This window comes from Chiloscyllium plagiosum, unplaced genomic scaffold (genome assembly GCF_037043375.1).
Source record: "Chiloscyllium plagiosum isolate Xiang-an unplaced genomic scaffold, Cpla_swu_hap1 HiC_scaffold_50, whole genome shotgun sequence".
NCBI lineage: Eukaryota > Metazoa > Chordata > Chondrichthyes > Orectolobiformes > Hemiscylliidae > Chiloscyllium > Chiloscyllium plagiosum.
Genome location: NW_028270188.1, coordinates 28,318,706 through 28,345,361, shown reverse-complemented (window position 1 = coordinate 28,345,361; position 26,656 = coordinate 28,318,706).

Below are 26,656 nucleotides of genomic sequence, written 5' to 3'. Positions count from 1 at the left end.
ATAGGCCATACAGCACATTGAGCCTGCCCCATTCTAGATAATGTCTGAACATCTCCTCAATGCACTTTCCGCACACACAATGTGATTAACCTTGTGAAGCTATAAAATAGGAACTGCGGTAGTCCCTTTGGTCTGTCGAGTTTGCTATCCAATTCAATATAGTGATGGCTGACCCTTTATTTCTACACCACACTCCTGCTCTCTCTCCCATCCTTTCGGTGTCTAGACATCTTTATTAGTCTTTAGTGCCTTGTCTTCCACAGCCTTATGTGAGAGAGAATTCCCAGGTTCACCAGTCTCTGAGTGCAGACATTTATTCTTATCCTTCCTGTACCTAATACTGTGGCCCCTTGGTTTAGACGTCCCAGCCAGGGGAATTATCATTACTGCTTCCAATCTATCTAACCCTGTCAGTGTTTTATATATCTCACTGAGATCTCCAAACATTCTCCTAAACCCCATGGAATATAGGCTCAGTCGCCCCAAACTCTGCTCCACAAAAAGTCTGTCATCCCAGACATGAGTCTGGTCATCCTTCGCTGCACTCTCTCAATGTCAGGTTTGTCCTTTATTAGGTATGGTGACCAAAACTGCACACATTACTGCACAATGTTCGAGTTGAGGTCTCATCAAGGGCCTGTACAGCTGCACTGAGACACCCTTACTCCTGGACTCAAGCCCCCTTGAAATAAGGGTCATTTCTCCCTTTATCTTCCTGACTGCTTTCTGCTCCTGCTATCTTGCTTTCGGTGACTGGTGTCCAGGGAGATCCCAGATCCTTTTCAAGTTACAGCTCCCCACATGGTGGGTCTGTGTAAACTGGTCTGTGTGCCAATGTATTCCCAGTATTGGCTTCTGTCTTCAGAACTCACTGCCCTGCAGGGAACTCAGATGTCTGTCCAAACAATAACAGAATAAAAGTGCAGGTCCCTTCATAGATCGACATTTCTCAACCACTCCCTTTTCCAATGGTTGGCTGGTATTTTAATGTTTCCCAAACAAGTAGACAACAAAACAGCTATCCACACTGCTCTTCATCTGTCACATATTTACTCATTCACTCCATTTGTTTCAATCTCCTTGAAGTTTTTTTCACATCCTCCTCACTTTTCAAAACCCTGGTTCCGTCAGCAGACTTAGAAACTTTGCATTTGATTGTCTCAACGAGATGTTTGAGATGTGTTGTGAATATCTGGCGCCCCAGCACCAATCATTGCGATACCTCATGAGCCTTCCAAACTGAAAACCATCCATTTATTCCAACGCATTGTTTCCTGTCAACACTCCCATTTTAACACCATGTTCATATATTACCCCCTATCCCATGTGCTTTTACTTTGCACACTAGGCTTGGGACTCCATTAAGAAAATTGCTGAAAATCCAAATTCAGTGCCTCTATTGTTTTTTTTCTGTAGTTAATCTACCAGTCAGTTTCTCAAATATGTTTCCCATTTCATCAATGTGTGTTGATTTTTTTCTATGCCCATTATTTTCAGGTCCAATAATTTCTCCAAATTAGTTTATTTACTACTTTCATTCTGCATCATTTTCTCACCAGACTCAGATTTTCTCCTATTGCTGGGAAGGCTTTGTTTATGTATTTTTCTGTGAAGACAGAAGTGACGTTGTTGTGTCATGTTTCTCTGCTCTCCATTCTCCATTCCCTGGTTTCAGACTGTAAGGAAGCTGAAACTTTGACTAAAAAGAACAGCTGTTGTCTATTCACCCTGTCAATGCCCCTTGTAATCTTAAACCTGAATTACTTATCCACTCAACTTCCTCTGCTCCAAAATAAATAACTCGAGCTTACCCAGTCCCTCTCCACAGCTCATATGTTCCATCCCAGGGAACATCCTGGTGAATCTCGTCTGCACCTCATCCAGTGCAATCACATCCTTCCTGTAATGTGACTCCCAGAACTGCACACAATATTTCATTTGGCCTTACCAAAGTGCTATATAAAACTCATATAATATTTGTGTCAATGAATAAAGGCTTTATCTACAGTCATGCTGAACTCATCAATTATCATATCCAGTCACATTCAGGGGTGTGTGGAGAAGCACGCTCTGAGCTTCCTAGTGTGGTGCCATTCTTTGAGTACTCCCCTGTCTGGTTCCTTCTTCCAAAGTGTATCACCTCATATTTATCAGGATTACATTCCATCTGCCATTGATCTGACCATCTGACCATTCCATCTGTATCTTCCTGTAACATAAGACCTTCCTCCTCACTGCCAACCACCCGGCCAATCATTGTGTCAAAAACAAACTTACTTATCACACTCCCCCTACCCACTTCATATTCACATCACTTATGAATCCTACAAATAATAAGGGACACAGCACTGATCTCTGCGGTACACCAGGGGAAATTGGGTCCAGTCGCACAAACACCCTTCTACCATGAATTGGGTTGGGATGCAACTTGGCAAGTCGCTAATAGGCCCTACATGTTCCCTGGTTGTTCCCTCCACTTGATATACGTGAAGAATATCTGGGGATTCTCCTTAATCTTGCCCTGCCAAAAGGCTTCCATGCCCCTGTGTTAGTCAGTCCCCTCCGAGGGAAGAATTTCCTTCTTATTACGGTCTTAAATGGAATATCCCTTATCCTCTCATTATTTGCCTTAAATATAGAGTAGGCAGCTAGAAAAACATCCTATTTATTTCCATCTCATCACATGTATCATAGATTGTTGAAATTTCACTGCGATCACCTCTCATGCTTTGAAACTGGAGAATTCGCAAGACAAATCTCCCCATCAGAAAATCTTGTCATCTCAGGAATTAATCTGGAGAATGTCCATTGCACGTCCTCTGTGATCAGTGTAATCTTTCTTAGATTAGGTCACCAATACTGCACTCAATACCTCAGGTACATTCTCACCAACACTCAATGCAACTGCTTCATGAGGTCTTTACCTCTATATTCCGATTCCCTTAAACAAACTCCAACCTAAGTTTAACTTTCTAATTGCACATATTCCTCCAAATACCATTCACACTCATTGCAGTTACGAACTCACTGTGTGACTTATAGAGGCATAGAGATGTACAGCATGGAAATAGACCCTTCAGTCCAATCCGTCCATGTCTGGCAAATATCCCAACCCAATCTAGCCCCACCTGCTCGCACCCAGCCCATATCCCTCCAAACTCTTCCTATTCATATAACCATCCAAATGCCTATTAAATGCCACAATTGTACCAGCCTTCACCACATCCTCTGGCAGCTCATTCTATACACGTACCACCGTCTGTGTGAAAAAGTTGCCTCTTAGGTCTCTTTTACGTTTAGATTTCTTAATGTGTGGAAACAAGTCCACACCGACCCGCCACCCACCCAGACCCATCCCCCTACATTTACCCCTTAACCTAACATTACAGACAATTTAGCATAGCCAATTCACCGAGCCTGCACATTTTTCGATTGTGGGAGGAAACCCACGCAGACATAGGGAGAATGTGCAAACTCCATACAGAGACCACACAGCCTGAGGCGGGTATTGAACCCGTGTCTCTGGTGTTGTGAGGTAGCATTGCTAACCATTGTGCCACTGTGCCACCCAGCATCTTTCTCCTCTCACCCTAAAACTATGTCCTTTATTTCTGGACTCCCCAGGGAAAAGACTTTATACATTTATCCTCTCCATGCCCTTCATAATTTTGTACATCTCTGGAAGGTCACCCCTCAGCGTCCAACGCTCAAGGGAAAACAGCCCTAGACTGTACAGCCTCTTCCTATACCTCAAATCCTCCAACCCTGTCAACATCCTTGTAAATCTTTCCTCAACCATTTCAATTTTCACAACATATTTCCGATAGGAAGGAGACCAGAATTCCACGCAATATTCCAACAGTGGCCTAACCAGTGTTCCGTACAGCCGCAACGTGACCTCCAAACTCCACTACTCAATACTCTTAACAATAAAGGAAAGCATACCAAACGCCGCCTTAACTATCCTATCTACCTGCGACTTCACTTTCAAGGAGCCATGAACCTGCACTTCAAGGTCTCTTTGTTCAGCAACACTCCCCAGGACCTTGCCATTAAGTGTATAAGTCCTGCTAAAATTTGCTTTCCCAAAATGCAACACCTCGCATTTATCAGAATTAAACTCCATCTGCCACTTCTCAGCCTATTGGCTCATCTGATTAAGATCCTGTTATACTCTGAGGTAACCTTCTTCGCTGTCCACTACACCTCCAATTTTGTTGTCATCTGCAAACTTACTAACGATACCTCTTACGCTCGCATCCACATCATTTATGTAAATGACAAAAATAGAGAACCCAGAACTGATCCTTGTGGTACTCCACTGGTCACAGGCCTCCAGTCTGAAAAACAACCCTCCACCTCCACCCTCTGTCTTCAACCTTTGAGCCAGTTCTGTATCCAAATGGCTAGTTGTCCCTGTATTCTGTGAGATCTAAACTTGTTAACCAGTCTCCCATGGAGAATCTTATCGAACGCGTTATTGAAGTCCATATAGATCACATCTACCGCTCTGCCCTCTTCGTTACTTCTTCAAAAAACTCAATCAAGATTGTGAGATACGATTGCCCATGTACAAAGCCATGTTGACTATCCCTAATCAGTCCCGGTCTTTCCAAATGCATGTACATCCTGTTCTTCAGGATTACCTTCAACAACTTGCTCACCACCGACGTCAGGCTCACTGGCCTATAGTTCCCTGGCTTATCCGTACCACCCTTCTTAAACAGTGGCACCAGGTTTGCCAAGCTCCAGTCTTCTAGCACCTCTCCTGTGACTATCAACGGTACAAATGTCTCAGCAAGAAGCCCAGCGATCACTTCTCTAGCTTCCCACAGTTTTCTATGGTACACCTGTTCAGGTCCTGGGGATTGATCCACCTTTACCCGTTTAAAGACATCCAGCACTTCCTCCTCTGCAGTATGGGCATCTTCAACGTGTAACCATCCATTTCCTGACATTCTGTATCTTCCATATCCGTTTCCACAGTTAATAATGATGCAAAATAATCGTTTAGTATCTCCGCCATTTCCTGCAGCTCCACATAAGGGTTGCCTTGCTGATCTCTCCCTAGTTATGATTTTGTCCTAAATGTATTTGTAAAAACCCTTTGGATTCTCCTTAATTCTACTTGCTAAAGCTATCTCATGTCCCCTTTTTGCCCTCCTGATTTCCCTCTTAACTATACTCTTACTACCTTTATACTCTTCTAAGGATTCGCTCGATCTATCCTATCTATACCTGACATATGCTTCCTTCTTTTATTAATCAAATCCTTTAGTTAGCCAGCAATCCCTATACCTACCAGCCTTTCCTTTCATCCTAACAGGAATATACTTTCTCTGGATTCTTGTTATCTCATTTCTGAAGTCTTCCCATTTTCCAGTCGTCCGTTTACCTGTGAAAATCTGCCCCCAATCAGGTTTTGAAAGTTCTTGCCAAATACTGTTAAAGTTGGCCTTTCTCCAACTTAGAACTTCAACTTTTAGATCTGGTCTATCCTTTTCCATAATTATTTTAAATCTAATAGAATTATGGTAGCTGGCCCCAAAGTGCACCTCCACTGACACCTCAGTCACCTGCCCTGCCTTATTTGCTCAGAGTGGGTCAGGTTTTGCAACTTCTCTAGTAGGTTCATCCACATACTGAATCAAAAAATTTTCTTGAACACACTTAATAAATTCCTCTCCATTTAGACCCTTAACGCTATGGCAGTCCCAGTCTATGTTTGGAAAGTTAAAATCTCCTACCATAATCACCCTACTTTCTTACAGATAGCTGAGATCTCCTTACAAATTTGTTTCTCAATTTCCCTCTGACTATTAGGGAGTCTATAATACAATCCCAAAAAGGTGATCATCCCGTTCTTATTTCTCAGTTCTACCCAAAAAACTTCCCAGGATGTATTTCCAGGAATATCCTCCCTCAGTACAGCTGTAATGCCATCCCTAATCAAAAACGCCACTCCCCATCCTCTCCTGCCTCCCTTTCTATCTTTCCTGTAGCATTTGTTCCTGGAACATTTAGCTGCCAGTCCTGCCCATCCCTGAGCCATGTTTCTGTAATTGCTATGATATCCCAGTCCCATGTTCCTAACCATGCCCTGAGTTCATCTGCCTTCCCTGTTAGGCCCCTTTGCATTGAAATAAATGCAGTTACTTTATTAGTCCTACCTTGTCCTTGCCTGCCCTGACTGTTTGACTCGTTTCTGTTTTCAATTGTACCAATCTCAGATTTATCTATTTCCTCACTATCTCCCTGCCCCCAGCCCCACCCCCCCGCCTCCCCCGTTTACTAGTTTAAATCCTCCAGATTAGCTCTAGCAAATCTCCATGCCAGTATATTCGTCCCCTTCCAATTTAGTTGCAATCCGTCCTTCTGGTACAGGTTCCTTCTACCCCAAAAGAGATTCCAGTGATCCAAAAATATGAATACTTCTCCCATACACCCGTTCCACAGCCATGCATTCATCTACTCTATCCATCTATTCCTGCCTTCACTAGCTCGTAGCGCCGGGAGTAATCCAGATATTACTACTCTCAAGAACCTCCTTTTTAAATTTCTGCCTATCACCCTGCAATCTCCGTCCATAATCTCAAACTTTTGCCTTCTTATGTCGTTGGTTCCAATTTGGACAATGACCTCTTGCTGGCCCCTCTCCCACGTAAGAACATTCTGCAACCTTTCTGAGACATCCTTGATCCTGGCACTGGGAAGCAACACACCATTCTGCTTATTTCTCTGCTGGCCATAGAACCGTCTGTCTGTACCTCAGAATAGCGAGTCCCCTAACACATTGACCTCGTGGAATCTGACGTATCCCTTGTTGAATTAGAGCCAGTCTCCATACCAGAAACTTGCCTGTTCGTGCTACGTTCCCCTGTGAATCCATCACCCCGCTACATTTTCCAAACCAGCATATTTGTTTGAAATGGGGACAGCCTCAGAAGACTCCTGCACTAGCTGCTTAACTCTCTTGCCTTTCTTGGAGTTAACCCATCTATGTAACTGTATCTGAGACTTCCCCCCTTCTTACAACCGACATCAATCACATACGGTTGCTGTTACCAATTCTTCATTGTCTTAAACTGTCTCTCCAACCGATCCATTCGATCTGATGGGATTCACAAGCAGAAGCATTTATTGCAGATATAATCCGCAGTAACCCTTAAATCCTCCTTAAACTCCCACATCTGACAAAAAGCGCATATGATTCTACTAAGGCCATGTGTGCTCCTTCGCAATCTACAGACCCAGAAAAAGAAAACTGTCTCATTCCTCTACAAAACACTGTCCAAGGTTATATTAATATTTCTGGCTTATATTTTAAGATAAATCAAGAGACATATCTCAAAAACATATAATTAAGGAAGAGCCCACTCTACTGACTTCTTCAGACTTTCTGTAGAAAACAGTTAAAACAATTCACTTATGTGGCAGGGAACTTTGCCCAAACAGTTCCTCCAAACCAGTTGTAAATTTCACTGTTTGTTAATTCTCCTAGATGCACTCTGATATCCAGCAATACATGAATTCAAATACAAAAGGCAGTAAATGAGCAGGTACTCTGTCCTGTCAGTTTCTTTCCCTCACCATGTGCTTCCTTTGTGTGTTTTTTTCCCTCTTAAAACTGCTTGTACTTTGACTTTTTTTCCCAAAGTTCCAAAACAGTGCAATAGTATACAAAACAGTAATTGCTGCTTCTGGAATTCGAGGAAATCACCTCCAACACCTAAAATACCTCAAAAAAGGGAGCAACTATTACAGCCAGAAACTTTCCCCGCCCAGACTTCTGAAAATTCAAACACACTACTTCCACTGGTGCTCCATGGTCTATCCTGCAAGAAACAACTTCAAATAATTCCGAAGTTTGTCAGGCAAGATTTCTCTGTCAGAAATGCATTGTGATTCTCTGCAATTTTGCAATTCATTTCTAAATACACAATATCACATCTTATATCACATGCAACTGTTTCCATACATATGTCAAATTAATTGCTCTGCAGTCCTCCACATTATCTCTTCTTCCCTGTGTACATAGATGGATCATGTTTAATACCTTTCAGTTATCTACAATGGCTATGGCCTTTGCAGGATCTGCAAGAAAATAAAACGCAGTCACCGACAGTTCAATTAATATGCTGTTTTATTTCTGACATTTTGATATGAAGAATATCTGTCTCATCAGACTTAGCATTGATCAATCTAGCTCAATTTTCAAGTACTACCTTGTTGCTGATATGAATTGACTTTATGTCTTTAGTTCCACAAGTCCCATGTGATCACTTGCTTTTACACGGAGATTTCCTGGTGCTTTCTCCATGAAGACAGATGCAAAGTAGCTTGTTATTTTCTATGCCATTTCCTTGTTCCCCACAATAAATTCTCGTATACCTTACAAATTTCCACATTTGGCCTTACTTTTGTTTTCGTTGGTATATGGATCGTAGATTTGAGCAGTCTTTGTGTTTCCTGTTTGTTTGTATTAATGTTCATTTTGATTTCCTTAACACTTTCTTCGTTCTTATTTTCAGAAAAGTAAATCTCTCAGAATGTTCAGGTTTGCACAATATCTGGAATTCTTCTGAAGCTGCTTCCTTAGATTTAATGCAATCTTTGCTTTCTTACGTTAACCATCATTGATTCACCTTCCCTTTCTTTGGTGTTTGTAACTTTGTGATATGTACGTATTTTCAGACTTTACAGTATTTCTATCACTAACAACCAGTGTTTGTCTCACACTAAATGTCATATTGTATTTTTCCAATTCACTTGACCCTCTAGCCTTCGGGTTTCCATGATATTTGAGTGTAATGTTCAAACATTCTATATTGCTTGCAGGTGCCGTGTAAAATGCAACATATTAATGTCACAATTGCCCAATAGCTTCCTCAGAGCACGGTAAATAATTAGTCCTTCTGACCACGCAAAATCACGCCCGAAATAACTTGCTCTCTACAACATACTCTTCAGCCTACCTCATATACACTTGTGAAATGTATTTTTCACAGCATTAGCAATCATTTAATTAACGCAGTTAAGATGCAATTTTAGATCATCCAGTATTACTGCAGCACCCACGATATTTGCGTATCTAATTTCCAGAGAATCGGATGCACAACAGTTTTGATTTAGATATGTAAGCCACCAATGTTTGTTCCTCCTTGTTGTTTGCAAGATCCACGCAAACATATTCTGAAGAAACTGAGGGATGTGCTCTGTGGTGTTATTAGTGATAGACGTAGACAAGGCATTGGGGAGGCTCACCCCGATGGTGAGATGATCTGAAGAAATGCCCATCAATACAGGACAAGCATCAATAACCTTCCCCGCTCGGCCAGGACAAACGTCTCCCTATTCTCTCTACTCGCTCACACTCTCTGTATATCTGTTACAGCACCTGCTCCACCAGTCACACTGTTGCATGCAACACTCTCTTTCCTTCACTCTCTCTGTCACTGAAAGCAAATCGAGATTGAATTTATTGTTTTGCCAACATTGAACCAGTGAGACAATTTGATGCTGGGGACATAAAAATGCGAACATTTTGAAAATTGGGGAGGCAGCAGATGCCATCGAGACGGAAGAAGCCTGGGGATCAACCATCTTGCTCTGCAAGAAATTAGGAAATACTCACTATCAAAGATATTTTTTCATATGAAACATATTCACAGTAATGAGAAATAAGACGATCCAGGGAATTCAGCAGCCAGGAGAGTAACATCACAGAGGACGGCAGTGGCTGTGTGGTTGTGAAATTAAGTTGATGTCATCTTCATAAGTGTCTAATTGAAACAGCATATTGTTATAGAGTTGGGGGCAGTTGTGTGGTGGGGGGTTGGATAAAGTTGTAAATAGTTGTGGCATAATGTTCACTTTTACAGTTAAAAATAAATTGGCGTTATTTTCTTTAAATAGTGGAATTTGGGAGTTCACTGTCATTCATATTCTAACAGATTTCGAGGTGAGTTGAGCTTTCCTGGGTGTTTGGTTTAATTAATAGAGGCATTCACTACCATGTCGTAACATTTATAAAGACCAACAGAGAGCAAAAAAAAACAGAAGTAAGGAGTGAGAAGATTAAATATAAAGAAAGACTGTAAGAACTTCTTTCGATATGGAAATGGCAAACGAGAGGCAAAAATGGGCATCTGATCGCTAGAAATTGACACAGGAGACATAGGAATGTGGAACAAGGAAATGGCTGAGGAGCTGACAAATTACTTTGTGTCACTCTTCACGGTTGAAAACACGAGTAATATCCCAAACATTGAAAAAACTTAATGGACAGACCTGAGTAAGGTGCCAATCACCTAGGAGAAGGTGCTGGAAAAACTGAATGGCCTGAAGGTAAGTAAATCACCAGGACCAGATGGACTCCACTCCAGATTTCTAAGGCAGATAGTTGATGATACAGTGGAGGCGTTGGCGGAGATCTTTCAGGAATCTCTCGAATCAGGGAGATTCCCAGTGGACTGGAAAATCGCTAACGTGATACCCCTGTTTAAAAAGGGAGTAAAGTAAATGACGGAAAATCACAGACTGTCTAATCAAAACTTGGCTCTGGGTACGATCCTGGAATGCACTGTGAAGGATGAGATTTCTGAATAGTTGGATGTGGATGGTAAAGTAGGACATAGGTAACATGTTTCATCGTGCCTGGAGAATCTACTAGAAAACCTTGAGGACGTAACGAGCAGCTTCGAACAAGGAGAGCCAATGATGTCATCCACCTGAACTTCCAGAAGGTCTTTGACAATGGCTACTGAGTAAGGCAAGGGCCCATGGTATTAGAGGCAAGGTGCTTGCATGGATAGAAATTTGGCTGTCTGGCAGGAAGCAGAGAGCGTCAATAATAGTGTCCTTCTCAGAATGACAAGTGGTGTTCCATAAGGCTCAGTGTCGGGACCACAACGTTTCATTTTATACATTAACCATCCAGATGAAGGAACTGAAGGCATTCTGGTTAAGTTTGAAGATGATACAAAGATAGGTATAGGGTCAGGAAACGTCGAAGAGGCAGGGAGCAGGGAGGCTCAAGAAGGATGTGGGTAGGTTAGGATAATGGGCAAAGAAGTGGCAGATGGAGTACAAACTGGGAAATGTTGGGAACATGCACTTTGGTAGAAAGAATAAAAACATGCACTACCGAGAAAATTCAGATGTCTGAAGTGCAAAGGGACTTTGGAGTTCTACTCCAGGCTTCTCTCAATGTAAACTTGCAGGTTGAGTCAATAGTTAGGAAGGCAAATGCAGTGATGGAATTTATTTTGAAAGGATTTGAATGTAAAAGCAGGGATGTACTTCTAAGTCTCTATAAGGCTCTGGTCAGACCACATGTGGAGTATTATGCGCTGTTTTGAGCCCCATGTCTCAGGAAGGATGTGCTGACCTTGGAATGGGTACACAGCAGGTACACGAGAATGGTCCCAGGAATGAAAAGCTTAACATATGAGAACGTTTGAAGACTCTGGGTCTGTTCTTGATGGAGTTCAGAGGGATGTGAGTGGATCTAATTGAAACATACAGAATACTGAATGGCCTGCACAGTGTGGATGTTGAGAAGACTTTCATTGGTAGGAGATTCTAGGACCCAAGGATACAACCTTAGAGTAAAGGGAAATCCTTTTAGAACGGAGGTAAGGGGAAATGTCTTCAGCCAGAGAGTGGAGAACCTATGGAATTCATTTTCACAGAAGGCATTGTAGGTCAGATCATTGAGTATATTAAAGATATAGATAGTTTGCTTCTGGAGTATCAAAGGGATCAAGGGTTACAGGGAGAAAGCAGGAGAATGGGGTTGAGAAACTTGTCAGCATAATTGAATGGCGGATCAGACTTGATGGGCTCAATGGCCTCATTTCTGCTCCTTTGTTCGATGATCATATGGTCGTAAGCTGCAGTCTGATGCTCCCGTTCTCTTACTTTGTCCCTCCTGACAACAAAGAGTGAGATTAAAAAAGTCCCTGAGTCATCTTTAACAAATGTGGAGGATTCCTATTGAGGATTCATGGGAATCGCTCCACTGTTTGAAGGAAAGGAAATTCTGCCAAATCCAACTGTTCCAGGAAGAAGTCTCATGCCAGCAGCTTGTTTGAGTAGAATAATGTCGGAGACAGAATAGCAGTTGGGACACATTATCTCTTTTCCATTTGATATAAGTAAAAATACTATGAAACTCTGGAAACCATTCCTTATTCTTTATCGTCTTCAGACATGTGCGTTGGTGTATGTGTCTGTATGTGTGTGACTCTATGTCTCACATTTTTCGATTAAATGACCTAGGTTACACTTCAAACCTGTTGTAACCAGTGGAGAATTGGGGCTGGAAAAGGACACAGTGACCATCCAACATTGGTCAGAGCAGGAATGAGAAATTCTCACGGGGCTGTTCAAATGGGAATTCTCTTCCCTAGAAGTTTATTCCCAAGATGGCAGCTCAATACCACTACTTCCAGCGTAATTAAATATGGCCCATAAATGTTGGCCTATCAACAACACCCACATTCCATGAATAAATAAAAAATGATGAACAGCAGCAGAATTAATTGGATGGGAACAAGACTGTTAGACAAAAGCCTGGTGCCTTCCAGAATTGTGCTGCCTGTGTACTTTGACTTTGTGCAGTTCCCTAGTATTGTGCCTGGGTGCTTGCATTTATTCAAAGTGGGGTTTGTTCAACATTTGACAGACATGTGAATGGAGGAACATTGTGGACAGACAGAAAAGTGCTGCGGAGACCACACTCAGATCATCCATGATCTTACTGTCTGGCCGAGCAATGACAACGTGTCTAATGACCCACTCCTGCTCCTCAGTCCTATTTCCTATGTTCCATTCAGTCCTTACAACCACCTGAACAAGAGCAGCTAGAGACCACTTGCTCCAAATACCTGATCCACAGTCTTACAGGATATCATTGAGTCCCTCAACACTGGGTGATTTGGTGTGGGTTGGAAAATGTGATGGGAAATCCAGGCTGGATACAAAAGAGGCCTCTCACCTCTTTACAGAGTGTCTCCTCACTGCAACTGGTGTTTCATTTGTTGGTCATGTTGTAGACCCAGATTCACTGTGAATATCGGGCCCACATCTCGCCTAGAGATGGCTCACCAGATACTTTTCTCTCACTGTCCTCAACATTCAATAACAGCACTTCAGAGAAGTGGGTAAATTACAACCATTCACTTTCCAATGACAGAATATGAGAGCATAAGAAACAGGAGTACATAATTCCGATGCTCACGCCATTGTATGCGATCATGTCTGACCTACTGTTGGTATTAACTCATCTTTAATGCCCAATTCTTCCCTCCCCTCAGCTCTCTGACAGGTTAAAAATCCACCTACCTCCTCTTTAAACTTGCAGTGATCTAGCTCCCCTAAGTTTCTATACCTGAGAATTCCTGACATTCACTACCCTCTATGAGAAGAAAACGCTCTCCACACATTCGCCATCACGTATTAACATTAACAAAAAGGGTTAACTGACCTGCTCAGGTAAGAGGGATTGACCCCGATATCAAGACAGGATTTGACTGAAGGTTTTATCCTCAGAGGCACTTAAACATCCAGAATCATGCATCCCGAATAAAATAAAAAGTACAAGCCATGGAATTTATCACCTTCTCAGCGTCTGTGTAGAACATAACGGGTGATTGCCCATCACCATCACGGTTCAATGCAATGACCTCTTATTCTCTGACAGTGCTACAGATTAACCTTCACTCACTCCTCTTTTACCATCAGCTCAGGGATTATTTTGGTGAAACTCCTTGACACTGTCTCTATAGCAATGAGATCATTCGTTCTAAGGATAAAAAATCTGTCCATAATACCCCAAATGCTGTCTCAACCACACTCTCAGTGATGATCACAATAATTCCTTTCCCACACTTACGGTCTCTGTTTTTTTATTATGACAGAAAAACCCATTCCGTCTCTATGTACTGCCATCGATTTGGAATTTAAAAGTTCCTTACATCTGTATGTCAGCATCAGTAAATCCAGCACCAAAGGTGCCTGTGGAGATGAACATCACTCTTGGGGAGAAACTCAGTCAGAAAGATTGCACTTGAAATAGGGAATGGTCATCTACCTGAATGGAAATGTAGTGTAGGAATAAGGGAAACAGGCAGAGGAAGAGAACTAACTTTACTTTAGTACTTCCCTCACGGTGTACAACCTTGACAAGGCCAGCATATCATGCTGATCTTGAACTGAGTGCCTGGTTCAGCTGCTCCACAGGACTGTGGGTTTGCACAGACATGACTGGGGAAGAATAACCCATTGACTTCTCTGAAGGACATGAAGCAAGCAGATGGGCCTTTTTTTATCACAAATGATGATGGTTTCACTTCAATTACATCAATTCCCTTCTTGGGTTATCAACAGATTATTATTCTGTGCCTCTAGATTATGTGTCAATGATTTAAGCAGCATGCAGTATTGCCTGTCTGACAGGTTCTGTGCAGTGAATAAGGTAAACATACTCAAGAGCAATTATTCTGCAACTGACATGTGGTCACAAGGGACTTGATAAGTTGTATACAGATTGAACAAAGGCACAATTGATGGTTTATTCAGAAGATGCATTGAGGCTGGGGAGGAGTCGGGGATATCATGATGGCGATATTGGACAGAACTAGTGAGTGGGGAGGATATAGAAATGTAGATCTGTGCAGGGCTAGAAGGATTATGGAGTGTGAGAACAGTCTGGTTCCTCCTCGAATATTGGTGAGTAATTTGTCATGAATAATTTGCTCGTTATAATTTGTGAGGAATGGAATATTTCATTGGAATTGAAAATATTGACGTTCACCTTTCTAAATTTTAAATAATATGAGCAGCAATTCAGTCTAACCTGGCTTAATGAACATATAGAATGACTTACTAGGAACACCAACTACAATGAGGATGGGATAGTAACCATTTTGAATAACCATCAGTACACCATAGAACCACAATGTTAATGAGATCCAAGGTTGAGAAAGCAACTCAGATCTTTGAGTTTAGAAGCTGAGCAGGCATGCTGAGATTGTGCAGGACATTGATAAAGCCTCTTCTGTAGTTCTGTGTGCAGTTCTGTTATAGGAAGGAGATTGTTAAGCTGAAGAAGTTTCAGAAGAGATGTACCAGGATGTAACCAGTAACACATCATCTTCTGCCTCGGGAGCCAACAAACACGCGGCATGATTGGAGTCACATTTACACTTTCTAGAGGTTTATAAAATTATGAAGGGCATGGATAGGGTGAGTGGTCAAGGTTCCTTCCCCCCAGGGTAGGAGAGTCTAAAACTAGAAGGCATAGGTTTAAGGTGGGAAGAGAAATATTTGAAAGACAATGAAGAACGACGTTTTTTTTCCTGCAGAGGGTGGTGCTTCTATGGAATAAGCTGCCAGAGAAACTGGTGGATGCTGGAACAATTACAGCATTTAAAAGGCAACTGGATGGATTTATGATTAATGGGACATGGGCCAAATGCTGGCAAATGGGAGTGGATTAATTTAGAATAATCGGATGGCATGAACAAGTTGAAGGGTCTGTTTCCCTGTTGTACATCTCTATGAATCATTGATTTAATTAATGAAGATCTCTTTGTAATCTTCAGCTGTTCACCATTATACAAACACTGTCCACTGTACACTAAAACTTGATGTCATCCGCAAATTTGCGAAATATACCTTCTGTAACTCTCATCTAAATCATTTATATAAATGACAAAGAAAAGTGGACCCAACAATTTTGCCTCTGGATCATCGCTGCCCACAGGCTTCCATTTCAAAAAAACAACCATCCACCACCAGCCTGTCTCCTGCCATTCAACAGATATACACAGAGACGCACACGCAATCACACACACATACAGAGACACTGACACAACCATGTCTTTATGACAAAGGTTAGATTAAAACAACGATCGAGAGTTACAGTGAGAAGGTGGGAATGATGTGTTGAGAAACACATCCGACAGGATCAAATAGCAAAGTAGACTTGATGGGCCAAATGGCATAATTCCAATTTCTTATGCTCTGTGGCCTTAAGGTGTCAGGATTATTTTCCAAGGGTGCAGTAGAAGCGAAGTTTGATAAATACTTGACTGAACAGTCAATGGGACTGTGGGATACGTTTGAGGGGCTGAATGGTATATGTTTGTTCCAACTTGCTGTGCCCTTGTTTCTAAAAAGAGTAGGTGACTTGCTGTGAGGTTAACACGCTTTAATATAAAAGAGGTCTCCCATTTCCATTTGAGATAACGTTGCTCCTTTCTCCTTTGGATTATGCGATCTGTGGCGTTCTCATCCCCCGAGAACAGTGAAGTCTGGGTTAGAGGATATTCAAGGTTGACCTTGACTGACCGTTGATGGACAGGAGGGTCAATGTTTATTGGGAACTGACAGGAAAGGGGTATTCAGTTACAATCAGACCAACCATGATGTTTCTAAATTGGGCAGCAAGTTGGAGGGGACGAATGACCAACTGCTGCACAGACCTCATCCGTTGTTCTGTCAAGTCACCACCAAGGCTGTTACAGAGGGAGAGAAAGATCCCATTCAGCCAGTCAGCATCGTGGGAATACAGAAGAGGCAGGCCATAATGCACCTCTATGGGTTTAGACAGGAATAGAATGAAGTATTCAAATCATTTCAGTAAATTACACAGCACAGGAGGACGCCATATAACCATCCCAGGCTGTTACGCAGGAGCAGGGGCGCCTTGGGCAGCCTCAGGAAATACAGAGAAGAGATCATTACTCATTTTGTTTTTGGCAAGCTGTAAAAGTGGAATTCTTCAGGGATCTGTGTGAGGTCATCAATAAATTACAATCCACACCAATGAATTGGATGAAGGGGATGGAGGTCAGTTTGGTCATACATCAGGTTAGTCAATCAATAAGATGTCAAATGGAGACAGAGCGTCTGCAATGGGATACAGACAGGGGAAGGTATAGCATCTACAGTGGAATACAGACAGGGGGAGGGCAGACCGTCTACAATATGATACTGACAGGGGAAGGGCAGAGCGTCTGCAGTGGGATATAGACGGGGAGGGCAGAGCGTCTGCAATGGGATACAGACAGGGGGAGGTCGGATCATCTGCAATGGGATTCAGACGGGGAGGGGCAGAGCATCAAGCAATGGAATACAGACAGAGGACAGTTTTGAGCAAACCTTAAGCAGAAAAAAAAGTACAGCATTTCTGTGATGGGAATTTTCTCTTTTGGGGAAAAGACAAAACAGCAGAAAATTATTTAAATGCAAGGAGAATGCAGAAGTGAGTGGTACAGATGGATCTGTGTGTCTTAGTACATGAATCACATCAAATTACTCTGGAGATGCAGCTGGTGATTTGGAAGTAAATGGAGTTATTCTATTTCATGTAAGGGGTGTTGTGTTTGATCTTAGCGATGATTTTTGCATCAGTACAGGGCATTGCTGAGATCTCATCTGATGTACTATGTGTCGTTTTAATTGCCTTAACTGATAAAAACAATATTGCTTTCGAAACGTTTCAAAGATTTTTCTCTTTACTCATTCTTGGGAGGAAGGCATTATGTTACGAAGAAGTAACAGTTCGACCTGAGAATGAGAGATGTTTTATTGACCGTATAACATCTTGAGAAGAGTGTAGTTGGTGAATACCTGATGGATATTTCTTCTTGTGTGGGAGAATAAAATTGGAGAAATAATTTAAGAATAAGTCAGGTTCAAAGGAAAAGTCATTGGACTGAAAAATTGAACTCTGATTTCTGTTCATATCTGATGCCAGATAGGCTGAGCTTTTCCAGGAATTTCTTTATTTGTTTAAGAATAAAACATATTCATCTTAACACAGATATTGTGAAGTCATCAAACGCTTATGTTTACATTATGCAGGCACATATTAACACATCTTCAAAACGAGTAGGGCCATTTATTGTTAATGAATTGATTCAGTGTATGGCAACAGCAATAATGCACTGACCTGGAGTCGAGAATATGATGGAGTCATATAGTTCGGACAATATTAAAGGAGAGCTCAGATGGTCCCGTTTGGGACCTGATAACATAACTGATTTAAGTTACAGATAGAAAAATGTAGCCTACCTGTGAAGGAACAGCCTATTGCTCCTTTTCTGTTTCCCTGCCGCTCAACACAGCACTGTGTGGGAGTGAAAAAAAAGCCTAGTCGTCTTTTCCACTTATGGAGGATTCCTGATGATGATTCATTGGAATCTCCCCACTGCCTGAAGCAAAGCAATTCAGCCAAATCCAACTGTTTCAGGAAGAAATCCCATTGTCAGAAGTATTATGCGAGACGAATAACTTCAGAAGTAATTATTCAGACTCGATATGTGAGGGGATCAGACAAGAGATTCTGTGGCTGCATACGGGAATCCAAGATGATGTATAGCCTCCTACGTGCCAGGGTTCAGGATGTCTCAGAGCAGCTGCAGAACGTTCTCACCGGGGTGGGGGGAGCAGCCAGAAGTCATTGTGCACATTGGTACAAATGACACAGGTAGAAGTAGTGATGAGGTCCTGCAGAGTGATTATAGAGAGCGAGGAAATAGAGTAAAAGAAAGGGCCACGACAGTGGTAATACCCGGTTTACTTCCAGTGTTCCGTGTTAGTGAGGGTAAGAACAGGCGGACATGGTACAGGAATGCGTGGCTAAATAATTGGTACAGGAGGTAGGGATTCAGAGTTTTAGATCACTCGGATATTTTGTGGGGCAGAGGTGACGTGTTCAGGAAGGACAGGTTGTACCTGAATTGGACGGGGACTAATATCCTGGCAGGCAGTTTTGCTAGTGCAACAAGGGAGTGTTTCAACTAGATTGGCTGGCGTGGGGGACGGCGTGGGATCCTCACCAGCAGGGTTGCAAGTGCGAGGCTGGAAGGAGATACCGTAATCACAAACAGTAAAGTGCAGAGATAGGTTAGGCAGAAACACGACAGGGAACAAGGAATGCTTGTTGGATTAAATTGCATCTGTTTCAATGTAAGATGGCTGACAGGTGAGGCCGGTGAACTCAGTGCATGGATAGGTGCGTGGGACTGCGATATTATAGCCATTACAGAAACATGGCTAAGGGAGGGACAGGACTGGCAGCTTAATGTACCAAGGTACAGATGCTTTTTGCGAGACAGAGATGGTGGAAAGAGGTGTGGGGGTTTCATTTTTGATTAAGGCGAGTACCACAGCAGTAATCAGGGATAAAATAACAGTTGGATCATCCAGTGAGGATTTGTGGGGGAATCTAAGCAATAAAAAGGGAATGATGATATTATATCGGTAGTACTATAAGCCCCCAAATAGTAAACGGGGAATTAGAATAATTAAAATATGTAGAGAGATTGTGGAGACTTGCAGGGCCAATAGGATTGCCATATCGAGTATTTTAATTTTCCTAACATTGACTGAGAATTACATAGAATTAAGGACTGAGATGGAGTGTATCTATTAAGTGGGTTCAGAAACGTTTCCTCAAGCATTATGGAGAGGGTGCAATTCGGGAACGGGTAAAACTTGACCTACTCTAAGAAATATGGCAGGACAGGTGACTGAGGTGACAGTCGGGGAGCACGCTGGGACAGGGACCATAGTTCTGTTAGTTTTAAAATACTTATGGATAAGGACAAAACTGGCCCGCATGTTCAAGTTTTAAATTGGGGCAAGGCGAATTTTGATGGAATTAGATAGGAGCTTGTAGGGGTTGGTTGGAGGAGTTTGTTTGCAGGAGAAGGGACCTCGGGCAAGTGGGAGGACTTTAAAAGTGAAATGGCTGGAGTTCAAGGAAATCAGAAGTGTGAAAAGGGCGCACACGATAGCCTTGTCTGAGAAGATTAGGGTGAATCCAAAGAGGTTCTTTAAGTATATTAAAGTTAAAAGAATAACTACATGAGAATATGACCACTCGAGGTCCTATGCATGTCTAGAACCATAGGAGATGTGTGAGATTCTCAACAAATATTTCACCTCTCTCTTTACCGTGGAGAAGTACAAGAAGACTTGGGAGGTTAACAAAGGTCGTGGTGATATCTTGGGATTAGTTAATATCACAGGAGAGGACGTGTTGGATGCATTAGAATGTATGAAGGTGGATAAATCTCCTGGTCCTAAACAGATGCATCCAAACATACTGCAAGAGGCTACAGAAGAAACTACGGGGACCTGGGTGATATTCTTGCATCATCGTTAGCCGCAGGATAGGTTCCAGAATATTGAAGTGTAGCAAACGTTGTGCCATTATTCAGGAAGGGAAGCAAAGAAAAATCTGGGAACTATAGACCGGGAAGCCTAAACATCTGTGGTAGGTAGGTTACTTGAGAAGATTCTGAGGGATAAGATATGAACATGTTTGGAAAGACAAGGTTTGATTTGAAATAGTTTATTTTTTTCAGTTTCCTACAGTATGGAAACAGGCCATTTCGCCCAACAAGGCCACACCGATCCTCTGAATGGCAACCCACTCAGTCCCATGCCCCTATCCTATATTTACCCCTGACTAATGCACATGAGACTGTGGCCAATTCACCTGACCTGAACATCTTTGGATTGTGTAAGGAAAATGAAGCTCCCAGAGGATACCCACGAAAACGCAGGGAGAATGTGCAAACTCCACAAGAGAGTCAACCGAGGCTGAAATCAAACCCGGATCTGTGGCACTATGAGGCAGCAGTGCTGACCACTGAGCCACCATGCCACCCTTGCTTTTTGTCAACGCAGGTCAATGACGCAGGGACAAAATCTATTCTGCCCTTCACCAATGATGCACGTTCCAATGCCACATACCATGGATAATTTATTCACCGCTGAAAATGTCATCTTATTATTATTTATTATTGTTTGTTGTTAGTTATTTTAATAATTATTATTAATAGTTGTTTTTAGACTAGAACGATTGCATGACTTTGTGAGTGGGAGATCATGCCTCACAAATTTGCTTGAGTTTTTTGATGAAGTGACCAGGTATGTTGATGAGGGCAGCGCGGCAGACATAGTCTGTATGGTTTTCAGTAAGGCCTCTGACAAGATTGCTCTTGATAAGCTGGTCTGGAAGGTTAGAATCACATGGAATCCAGAGGGAGCTGACAAATTGGATACACAATTGGCTTGATGGTAGTAAACAGAGGGTTATAGTGGAAGGATACTCTCCGACTGGAGGCCTGTGACACACGAAATGCCTCAGGGGTCAGTGCTGGACCCATTGTTGTTTATTATCTCTTTCAATGATATTCTTCAGAATGTATAAGGCATGATTAGTAAATTTGAAGGTGACACTAAAATTGGTGGTATTGTGGACAGTGAGGAAGGTTATCAGAAATTGCAGCAGGATCTTGATCAACTGGAGAACTGGGCTGAGGAATATTTTTTTGCAAACTTAGATCAATGTAGGAGTTTCATGGTGAATGGTAAGGCCTTAAGCAGTGTCGTTGAGCAGAGGGAACCATGAAGTTCAGGTCCACCGTTCTCTGAAATTGAAGTCACAGGTAGACATGGGCAGTGAAGAAGGCTTTTGGCTCACTGGCAGTCAACGGTCAGAACATGGAGGAGAGAAGTTGATAAGCTATGTTGCAGTTATACAGGATGTCGGTGAGACTGCACTGGTAGTGTTGTGTTCAATTTTGGTCACGTTGCGATCAGAAGGATGTTTTTAAATTGAAATGTGTGCAGACGGAATTTACAAAGATGTTGCCAGGACTCAATCGTTTGAATTATAGGAAGAGGTTGGACAAGTGAGAACTTTTTTTCTTTAAAGCGTAGGAGACTGAGAGGGATCTGATAGAAGTGTACAAGATTATGAGATGCATGGATAGGGTGAATGGACTAAGCCTTTTTTCCCAGAATTGGGGAATTGAGGACTTGAGAGCATCAATTTAAGGTGAGATGGGAAAGAATAAAAGGGAAACAGATGGAAACGTTTTACACAGAGAGTGGTAGACAAAGTGAATGAGCTGCCAGCGAAAGTCGTTGAAGCATTTATATTAACTATATTTAAACGGCATTTGGACAATGACATGGACGTGAAAGGACGACAAGTGACATGTGCTGGGAAAAGAGGTTAATGTGGATGGATATTTGCGTCAGCATGGACCAGTTTGGGCCAAAGGTCCTCTCTCCATGCTGTAGGACTTGATGACTCCATAAGTAGAATAGCATTTGGGTCAAACTCTCCTTTGGTCATGAGTTCTAATAATACTTGGACAACGTTCTTTCAAGATAACTTTGCAGAGATTTTCCTTTTCAGTTTGATATCAAACAGACGTACGTGTGTGTGTGTATGTGTGTGTGTATGTATGTGTGTATGTATGTGTGTGTGTATGTGTGTATGTATGTGTGTGTGTGTGTGTGTATGTGTGTGTGTGTGTATGTATGTGTGTATGTATGTGTGTGTGTTTGTGTGTGTGTGTGTGTATGTGTGTGTGTGTGTGTATTCTGCAGTATTTTTCAAAGGGAAATATCAATGTACGTATTTGCAATATCCACTCGTCATTCTTCTTTCCATCATAGTTTGAGCAACATTGCTTTTGTCATATACATGTTGTTTTAACAGATTAAAGAAATCTGTCTGACTTGTTCCTTACACTGACCCTGACACACTCTGAGGACTATATCATTGGCCATATCACCAATCTAGGTATAATTTTTTTTTGTGCCTAGTGGACGGGTGGGACTAGAAAAGGGAACAGCGATCCAAAAACACAGGAAATTATCGACTCAGTCAGCCTAATTAATGCCAGTGTAGAGGAGATTTTTGGAGGGGATCTGAGGGATAGGATTTACATGCATTTAGAAAGACGATGACTTATTAGGAATAGTCAACATGGCTTTGTACGATGGAAATCATGTCTCATTAATGTGATTGGTATTTTGAAAAAGTGATGAAAAAGATTGAGGAAGGCACTGTTGTATACATTGTTCACACAGACTTCAACAAGGCATTTAATAAGGTTCCTCATCGTACACAGAATACTAAGGTTAGGTCATATGGAATTCAGGAAAGGCTAACCAATTGTATACAACATTGGATTGAAGGTAACACGTTGTTTTCCAGACTGTAGGCCTATGGGCCGGGGTGTGCTGAACGAATCAGTGCTGAGCTCAGTGCTTTTTATCATGTATATAAACAACTTGTATGTGATTATCGGAGGCATGGTTAGCAGGTTTACAGGTAAAATAAAAAAAAGTGGGGCAGTGGAGAGTGATGATTATTTCAGAGTACAAAGGCACCCTTGACAAAAAAAGGATCAAGGACTGGCAGATAGAATTTAATGCAGACATTTGTGAGGTTTTGCAGTTTGGTTAGTTAAAGCAGTGTAGTACCCTGGGGAATGTTGCTGAACAAAGAGACCTACGGATGCAGGTTCATAGTTACTTGAAAGTGGAGTAGCAGGTAGGCAGAGTATTAATGTTCAGTCAGAACATTGAGTATAGGAGATGGGGTAGCATATTACGTTTCTACAGGACGTTGGTGAGGCCACGTTAAGAATACTGCGTACAATTCAGTTGGCACTGCTAAAGGATGTATGTTGCTAAGCTTGAGAGGGTGCAGAAAAAAAAAATACAAGGATTTTCTGGAACCTGAGGGATTGAGCTGCAGGTGAGAATGAACAGGTTGAGGCTTTTCCCCCTGGACTGAAAAGAGGCTGAATAGTGACATGACAGAGGCTTATAAAATCCTGAGGGCCATTTATAGTCTCAATCGCCAACATCTTTTTTCCCAGTGTAGGGACCTCCAGAACTGGACGGCATAGGTTGAAGAGGACAGGGGAAAGATTTAGACGGAACCTGAGGGGAAAAGTTTTCAAGCAGAGACTGGTGGGTGCACGGAAAGTGCTGTCAGAGGAAGTAGTGAAAGCGGGTACAATTACATGTTTAACATATATCTGGATAGATACATAAATAGAAATGGTTCAGAGGGATGTGGACCAACTGCTGGCATTGACTAGGTCAGGTTAGGATGCCTGATCAGCATGGAGAATTTGGACAAAGGATGTGTTTCCATGCTGTATGACTCTCCTATTCTATCACAAGGATGAGGAGAAATGCTAATAGGGCTTTTGAATGGGAATTCTCTTCCCCAGAAGTTTGTGGTGCCACTCTGATTGCAAGTATTCACAGTTGAGTTAGTTAAAGATTTCACAGAGACTGCATCATAGCTGATGGGATACAGACAAGAAAGTGGGGCTGAAACCAAACCTGATCAGCCACAATCTTAGTGCCTGGTGGAGAAGGCTCAAAGTATCTCAGGACCCACTCCTACTCGTCAGCCCCCTGTTTCTATGTTCCATTCAGACCCTCAATCCTGCTGGATCTGAGCAGTTGGAGGCCACTTACTGCTATCACCTGGTGCACAGAAACAGAGGAGAACATTCACTCCCTCAGTACTGTCACACTCGGTTTGGGAGATTTGGAAAATGTAATTGGAAAACCCAGGCTGGATATGAAAGCAGTCCGTCATTTCTCTTTACTGAGTTTCCCCTCTCTGCAACTTGTGCTCCATTTGTTAGTAGACCCAGATTTACTGTGAATACAGCCCCCATACCTCACCCAGAGATGGCTCACAAAGTCCTCTGGGCTCCTTGACTGCAACATTCCTTAACAGACCTTTCAGGTACCTTCCTGGAAGTAATCTAATCTAATCTAATCTAACCTAATCCAATCTATTCTAATCTAATCAAATTTACTGAAAGTTTATGGGGGGAATTCAGGAAGCAATGCTGAAAGTCATGCCCAGCATCTGCTTATGGTCCCTGAAATAAACATCCTAAATCAGGCCTTATACTAATGCTCATCATAGTATCCTTGCAACCATGGGTGGTACATTTTCTTATCGAGTCCTTCTTTTTGAACAGAAACAATAATTTCTGAGCGTTATTGGATATCTGCTTGAATTTCTGCCCAGGCATACCTACTGACCTTCCTCTGGGTCTACTTCCACTTCCCGCGTCAGATCAGATGCGAGACAGAAAGCCTCAATTTAGATGTCTGTTTCTTTCAATCATTCGGGGGGACTTCTACATGTAGCTGAACACATGATCAGCGGAGGGTGACTCCATTCTCCCAGTTTCTCCGTCCCTGTAGTTTCTGTTTGATGACACCACATTCCAGTGAACTGCCTGTGACGTGACTTCCTTTTTCTTCAAATTAGAAATCCGCTAATTACGGTGGACAGGGCCTTCAGCTGTGACTATCCCATCTCCCGCGCTTCTGCCCTCACTCCGTCCTCTCCTTCCCAGAACAATGATAGATCTCCCCTCGTCCTCACTTCTACTGTACTTGAATCCACATTCATAGAATCATCTTCCGCCACTTCCACCATCTCCAATGGGACAGCACCATCACACACAGCTTTCCCTCACGACCACTGACAGCATTTCATAGGGACCATTACTTCTGTGATACCCTCCATCATCCCGAAAACTTCCCAAATCCCCCATGACACTTTCCCATGCAATTACAGAAGCTTCAACACTTGCCCATTCACCTTTCCCTCCTCACTGTCCAAGACCCCAAACATACATTCCTGGTGAAGTAGCATTTCACTTTTACTCTTTCAATCCGGTCTCCTGTCATTGCTGCTCACAATGCTGTCTCCTTTACACTGGGGAGACCAAACAGAGACTGGTTCGAGGACCACTTTCACTCTGTCTGTAGGAATAACCCTGAGCCTCTCATTGCTTCTCATTTCAATAACCGACCTTGCGTTCATCCTAACATTTCGGTCCTGAGCTGCTGCAATGTTCCAGTGAAACATTACCCAAGCTCGAGTAACACCGAACTTTACACTTTGATGTGTCACAGCCTGCAGGAGTTAATACACAATTCCATATTCACAGCCTGACTCCATTATGGCTGCTCTCCATTTTTCATATATTCTACTTCTTGGCCTCCCAATGATCTCGTCTGTGTCTTTTTTTTTCCTGCACTCAATAGAGGCAACCCATTTCTGCCATCCACACTTTTATTTACACCAATTTTATATCTGTTTCTCTTTCACCACAATCAAAAGCCCATCCCTCTGTGCCATTGTGTCTCCTCATGCTCTGTTTCCTATCATCCCTCGTCCACTTTTGCCAAGGCATTAAGCAGCCCTTTTCTGTTCTGAACAAGTGCCATGCTGGACTTGAAACAGTTTCTCTGTCTCCACCGTTGCTGACAGACCTGCTGAGTTTCTCCAGAAATTTCTGGTTTTGAACATGTTCAAAGGTATATGTCAAAGCTGCTCAAATGTTCTGACCCACTTGGATTGTCGTACACTGGGAAGTGAAAAATAACAAAAGATGCACAAATATCTTGGTTCTGAAACTGCATAAGACTGGAATCATTGACACTACAGAGTTATTATTATAAGCCATGGAGAGAACTGAGTGAAGCACATTCAATTTAAACACCGAAAATGGCATAACTGCAAGGGAAAACGTTCAGATGAATGTTAAAATTAGAATCGCTACAGTGTTGAAACAGGCCCTTCAGCTCAACAAGTCCACACCGATCATCTGAAGAGTAAACCAAGCACATCCATTTTCTTATGCTATATTTACCCCTGAATAATGCACATAACCTGGAAATTTTTCGGTTGTGGGAGGGAACCAAAGCACTCAGAAGAATCCCACAGGGAGAATGTGCAAGTTCCACAAAGACGGTCTCTGAAGGATGGAATCAAACCTGG